The sequence below is a fragment of the Parus major genome, chromosome 4A, assembly GCF_001522545.3.
Source record: "Parus major isolate Abel chromosome 4A, Parus_major1.1, whole genome shotgun sequence".
Classification (NCBI taxonomy): domain Eukaryota; kingdom Metazoa; phylum Chordata; class Aves; order Passeriformes; family Paridae; genus Parus; species Parus major.
In genome coordinates this window covers 7,271,616-7,279,043 of record NC_031772.1, presented here as the reverse complement: position 1 = coordinate 7,279,043, position 7,428 = coordinate 7,271,616, and positions in this window count along the sequence as shown.

Below are 7,428 nucleotides of genomic sequence, written 5' to 3'. Positions count from 1 at the left end.
GTAAGGGCCACATATTTTCACCTCCTGAAAGCTGCAGCCTTGCCTGTATAAGAACTGCTCCTATTCCCACAAAAATGTTCAAACATATTTTAAACATTCCATCATTGTTTGCTCCCATCTGAATTTGCTTAAAATCCAGACAATTCTCAGCTTCTAAATTGGAAACATTAAGAGAAATACTCCTTCAAAATCCTTTACTCAGGGTAGCCCCTCTCTGCTATACATGTACCTTTCCAAGACCAAAGCTTGCAAAGGGAGAAGCCACTCAAAGGGAACTCACACAAATCCAAGTCCATCAGCCACTGGTTGTGTAAAGCCACAGAAAATATGACCATAAAGACAAGAATCTAACAGATTTTATTTCTCTGCTTAGAAGGTGGACAATAAAAAAAGTATTTCTAAGAGTGGTTTTTGGGAGGTGGGGAATCTGGCAATTCTTCATACATTAGAAAAGAGGTACTATAGCTCTAATTTCACATTAAAATCAACACTGAGTAGCCCTTAATTAAGATTGATCCTATCAGCTGGTATCCCCACAAACACTTTTTAAGCACCATCTCCATCCTTTCAAGCACTTTGCATCACTTTTAGAGGTGATGCACTGCTGCCCTTGAGGACTGTCATCCCATCCCACCTCCCTCCTCTCCCAGGACCCACAGAGACATGAGAGGTGACAGACTGCAAGGCATGAACCAGCAGGGAAGATGATTGTGCCAGCCACGGCCGTTTTCAAACAGAAAACACCATCCGAAGAAAACTACCAAAGCCACATTCTCACGGGGCAAAGCCTGCCCACAGCCCACATGGCTGCCACCAGCTCTGCACACATAAAGCCTCCAACACTTTCTCACCAGGTCCCCTCTTCCCAACATGTTATTTTTATCTGAGCACCTTTCTCGGACCACAAAGATGTAAACAAGAAGAAAATTCTCTGGTACAAACATGGTGCTTCAGCCACAGCCTCTGCAAGCTGCATGTATTCTGCACAGGCAAAGAAAAACACAAAAGTCTCTCCTAGAAAAGCAAAATAAGTTAATTAAACACTTCTTTAACAAACCAGGAAGCAGGTAAGAATGGCTACAACTACAACAAAGTAGTCATCTCTTTTAATTAAAACACTTGGCAATTAAAAAAAAGAATACACACAGCAGCTTTCTTCCTGAGATGCACAAACCCCAGTGAAGAGCACGAACTGCACCTTTCAGGGCACCAGAGGGGTTTGCCATGGGGCATCTTGGAGCACATAAGGTAATTTAGGGAACAAGAGGGAAACTTACCGGGTCCTCAAATTGCTTAGCAATGGGAGAAGGAAGTTATCTTCATAATCTCAAAAGAAAGAGAAAGCAGGAGGAATGTGAGGAATGCGAGGAGGTTATTGCCCGGGAGACCAGGACTGGCAGCTCACTCTCAGCCTGGCTGCCGGCAAGGAGACACATCCTGACCTCTCTGGCTAACAAGAATTTCCTTCCCCCCACCAAAAGGAAAAAAAAGAAAAAAAGAAAAAAAAAAAAAAAAAAAAAAAAAAAAAAAAAAAAAAAAAAAAAAAAAGAAAAAAAGAGCAGAACAAAAGCATGTAATCAGGTCCCTGAGGATTGCTCCTCTTCTGGGAGGAGGCAAAGTATTTTGCAGCAGAATGAATAATCCCGATGCTCCATACTGGTGCTGCCCACACCTGCAGGAGATGTCAAGGACTGAATCTGTGCATGCACACACATGCACATCTGCAGAGGTCCATGGGAATGGCTGTGTGTGAAGGGGACAGGAGAAGAGAACTGCATGTCTGACACCTCTCAAAAAGCACTGACAGTCCTTCCCCATCCATGCAGGTTCCAGGGCTGGCAGCCCATTGCACAGAACCAGGACAGCGGGGTCTGCACAAACTAGCACACAACACCAAGAGCAGACCACAGACATCACCACCTGAAGGAACTGGGACCTTCCCAGCCTCCTGGCACAGATCCTGGCCCTATTGGGCAGATGCTACCTGCACCTCCAAGACAGAAAGTGCTCATCTGGAACCTTCGCCCCTTGGAGCCATCTCACACATACAGCAGTGATACTTCATCCTAAACTTCCCTGACTCCACAGGTACCAAGGAAATACCATGGCAGAGGAGAGACGCAGAGACCCAAAACAGTGCCTCGCTGTCATGTTGGCCTTGCTCTGCTGCTGTTTCAGTACGAATAAAAAGCCTGTTGACATACGAAAGCCACAGAAAATCTCCCTGAAACTACAAAACAGTACTGAAAACATTGTGCAGCTCAGGCCTTCTGCACAGTGTACACACGCCTATTCAGCCTCTTAAAAAACAGCTACATGTCTAAGGAAACATCTGATAATTAAGGCAATTTTAACAATAGATAATAATTTGACTATGAATTGTATGGAATGTAATGACTGCTTATTCTGGCAGAAAAAACAGAACTTTCTATGAAGTGTCTGCCAAGGAAAACGATACTCCCACTCAGCCCGGACCACTGCAAGCAGTTGCTGCTAACCACATGCTTCTCGCTGCCGGCTGCTGGGACACGGTGCGCCGCTGCAGCCGAACAAAACCCGCACTGCACATTCGCAGAGAGAAAGCAGCGTCCCAGGCGAGCGGCGGCCGGAGCCGTGACTCAGCCGGGAGCCGCCGCCAGCTCCTGCCAGCACTCACCGAGCCACACGGCCGCCAGCGCCGGACGCCAGGGCGCTCGTCGGTGGCCTACGGGCATCTCGCACGCTGCCAGCTCCCCCCTCCCGCTGTTTCCAGTTGCTAAATGACATTAGAAGCAGCTAAAAATACTCGAAGCAATTCTCTCATTTACTTTTCCGTGCCAGCGCTTGTGTTTGCTGCGGGGACGTTCTCCAGAGGGCACTTCCCCACCCGCGGGTGGCCGGGCAATCACTCCAGCACCGCGTCCCAGGCCCACCAAGGACCACTGCCTGCCCTGGGCAGGAATCGTGGCACACAGGTACAACTGGTGGCCAGGTCACTCCACACCTTCAAACAGACCTCAGTGGATGAGGATGGCCAGGTGTTATCTGGTACTTCTCATAACGCAGCAAGTCCAGAGCTGCCTTGTGCAAACCGACTGCAAAAGGCTCAGCAGTGCCAGACAAGAGTAACACTGGCCTGGAGGGGATCCAGAAACCCTTTCTCAGTTGGAAGAGGCCACATGGAAGAGAAGCATGTGAAAAACTAAAGAAGCATTTGCTGAACTTGACATGTAAAACAATGGGCTGGTTTTGGCTGGAGTAGAGTTAATTTTCTTCACAGTGGTTAGTATGGGACTGTGTTCTGGATTTGTGCTGAGCGTAGGGTTGATAATACAGGAAAGTTTTTGTTATTGCTGAGCAGGGCTTACACACAGAGAGTCTTTTCTGCTTCTTGTACTGATGTGCTGACGAGGAAGTTGGAAGTGCACAGGAGATTGGGAAGAGACACAGCTGGGACAGGTGACCCCAAGTGACCAAAGACAGATTCCAGACCATGTAATATCATGGTCAGTGTATAAACTGGGGGGGAGAAGGAGAAAGGGGAGGACATTTGGAATTATGCTGTTTGTCTCCCCAAGTCACTGTTAAGTGTGATGGGGCCCTGCTCTCCTGGAGATGGCTGACACCCACCTGCCCTAGGAAATGGTGAATTCCTTGCTTTGCTTGCATGCTCAGCTTTTGTTTTCCCTATTGAACTGTCTTTTTCTCAACCCACAAGTTTCCTACCTTTTACCCTTTTGGTCCTCTCCCTAATCCTTTTGGTGGGGAAGTGAACAAGTGACTGTGTGAGGTTTGGTTGCTGGCTGGGGTTAAAGCCCAACAAACAGCAATGCAAACAAAGCAGCCCTCCTGACTGACCAAGGGCAGCACACCAAGGCACCCACTGATAGCCAGAAATACACTGGGGACAGGTGAGCAGCAGGACATCAGGGCACACCTGCCCTCAGTTACTTTGGGCAAAGTCTCAGAAGTCCAAAAACCAAGGGTCAACCGATTTTGTCTGCCAAGGGGAAAGAACTGCTCTCAACTGCTCTCACAAATAAATGCAGCTATTCAATTAATTTGGTTTAAAATGGGATTAATTACACTGAACACTTCACTGAGACTGAACAGAGTGCTGCTTGCACCCAGCTCCCTGCAAAGGCAGGCTCCAGGTTTGCTCTGTGCTCCCCAGCAGTGCAGCAAGAGCAGGGATGACACTGCTGCAAGAACTTTGCTGGTCAACAGGCAAGATGGTTTTGGGTTTTTTTTTTTCCTTTTCAATCCAGGAAAAGAAACATCTAGTTCTTCCAATTAGCAGGAAAAGGGAAGGAATTTCCGTCTGTTTTAACACCTGAGGGCAAGAAGCAGCCTTTTGAAAGAAAGGTTGGGTGAGGGTTTTTTGTTTTTTAAATCACAGCCACCTACTGTGGGTCTCCAGATGCCACTGCACCAGCTCACTTTGCATTTCATTCTGCAGCCCCACAAGAACAACCAGGGTAAGCAGCCCCTTCAGATGGTCACCATGTTTTGCCCCATCACCATGACAACTCATGAGACACATGGAATCCGTAAGAACCAACACATTCTGGGTAGAGTTTGAATGAAGTCAGTGGCTCCAGGACTTCCCAAGATGTGACCTGTCCTCGGCAAACTCTCAAAGTCATCTTAAGAGCAGTTACAGGCTGGTGCTGTGCCCGCACCACCTACTATCTACATGCTATCAAGAGTCAGGTTTCACAAACCAACTGTGTAGACATCAGGTCTACGAAAGCACTGACCTCTCCAGCAACAGCAAGATTGCATCTCACCACTGCCAGGAGCTTTGCCACACACACACCTCAGGGCCATAGGGACAGCAGCCACTAAAGAACACTCGGGTACAAAGCAGCACCAAAGGGCTGCAGATTATGAAAAGCTTCTACGCAGATTTATAGCAGTAGTCTATGTTTATACCTCTAACAGCAAATATACATAAAAGGAAACAAGTTCTCTATGTCCCACACCACAAATAACCCATTTTACACTTCTTATCAAGCAAGCACTGAGTTGACCAGCTGTGCGCTTCTTTCAGAAATGCCTAGCTACTTCAGCAAGATATAACCTGCTATTTATGCATACTCTTAATTAGGTCCTAAACCCAGTCTAAATAAATATTAAAGTGAACTCCTGGGTAATTATAGTGAAGGAGCAGGCTTTTAATGCCACTGAAATAGCAATGATACAGATAAAACGCCTGCTGGAATGGGCATTTCCTTGAAAGAAAGGTTTGCATATCTACTGCTCCTGAAGAAAATAAATGTGGCCAAAAAATCCACGTGAGATGCTATAAAACACCAAATGACTCCCATGCCCTTCCAGTGAGGATGAGTTTCACTTGCTGTTACAAAGCCCAGTGCAGGGACACATCTGCTGGCACCACACAGCTGCTTGCATCACTTTGGCAATTCAAGGCCAACATTTTGTAGGATCAGTAATCCCTGGCAGCAAAAAAAATAGTTCACTAAACAGAAACAAATTTGCCACAGCTTTTAGGACACCTTTTCACACAGATGCTAGGAAGTTTCTTTCTGTAGTGTGAACTAAAGCAACTTGCTAAGAGAATGTGAGAATAAAGCACAATCCATCAAATCTTTAAAAAAAACAATCTAACAAAGAAGTTGACGCACTTCAGGCACGAACAGCCGTGTGTCCACACATTATTCCATCAGCATTCATGTGTCCACACGTGATTCCATTCAGCCCACTGAAGCCTCCCCAACCTGTCCTCCACCAGTTCAGTGAGCAGAAAGGTGCCACCAAGCAGAAATCACCAGTTTCCACCATCACCCCAGTGGGATACTCGTCCTAGCACATGGCTCATTCCCTCACACACATTTATCTTGTTCCCAGCGATAGCCAGGCGCCCAGGTAACAGCCTTTCCAAACCACTTACTCTCCTGATGGAAAACATGCCACTTATCACCTGAAACACCAACTGAAATCAAAGCTTTGGCAAGTGACTCTTTTTTGGAGACACAATACACACCACAGACCTCTTACCCTGGTGCCAGACCTCAGCCTCCAGCGTTATCACCTGGCTCATGGGACTCCAGTGCCCTGTGCTGATCCCACCGGGGCAATGGCAGGTGAAGTTCTCCACTCTGAGAAAGTTCAGCATCAGCAGTGGAACTGCTCATCTGTGCGTGCCAGCCGAGCGGCAAGAGCAGAGATCTGGAGCCTCTAAACACAACCCACGCCAAAACCACATGAATTCACAGGGGGAACGTGAAACTGCAGCAGGTGTAGCACCCCACTCCAGGTTTAATTTTAAATTCAGTCGCACTTGAGGTACACCACACTTTAAAGCTGTACACAGCACGCCTCCTTTAAAGACTTCCACCACCCTCTCTGAAATACCCCGCACAGCAGGATTATGTTTAAAACGCAACTTTGCAAGACCTGTTGCTTTCCAAGCAAGGCCAGACACAGATTCCCTGTGCCCTGGGACGGCAACATAACCCAGCTGATATTTTCAGCGTGTCATTACAGAAAGCCCTTCTCTGTCAAATAATCTTACCTTGCTCATCACTTTTCGCAAACAGACAACAGCTTTAGAGCTTCAAATGGAAGCCCTGTCAGCATGATCTACTCCTGACATTCTCCAAAGCTCACCAAGTCATCTTAAACAACAATATATAAAATTAGGACTAGGTCAAACCTTCCCAACACTGGACTTGAGAGGAAGTCTGCTCACGTTCTGATCCTACACTGACGAGGGCTGGACTCAAATGCAAGACTATTTATTAGAGACCATTTTACAAAGCAGGCAGAGTGAAGGGGAGAGAGTATTTTAACTGCAACCAGTCAGACGTTTCTCATTAAAATATTTCTTGGAGAAGTAAACGGGCCTGCAATTTTATTCAAACAGATGTAGGCTAAATGCATATCATTAGTCTGACAATACAAAAGCACAAGCGACTGAAATGATTTTAATTTTGTCAGTGAAAAGGATAATGTATGCATATCTGGAGGGCACAGCAATGGTAAAGATTACCCCCAGCTTCTATCTGAGCCGTCTAAAGGTATTTACTTGGGGTCTGTCTGTGTTGTGACAGTGTCCCAGACCGAAATGAATGCCTCCAACACTCCACATTTTTGAGCCATTCAGTCATGCATTTTTGTTATTGTTGAAAGTAGTGCGAAATTGCAGTGCATGAGCTGGAGTCCTTGGTGGTCTCCGAGGATTCCAGCTAAAAAGGCACTTCCTTTGTTCCGCGGAGAATGCGGTCCAGTAGGTCATTCAGAAGGGGAAATAAAAGCAGCGGCCCTGGGAGGGAGATGAAGGATGAAACAAAAAGAATAAAATGTTTTGGGTGTGAGCACATTAGCTACTATTTCCTACTACTGCCGGCTGCGAGCACTCCTGTCCCCGGGATGCGCAAGTACCTCGGGACGAAGGTGGAGGGAAGGAAGAAAGAATGAAAGAAA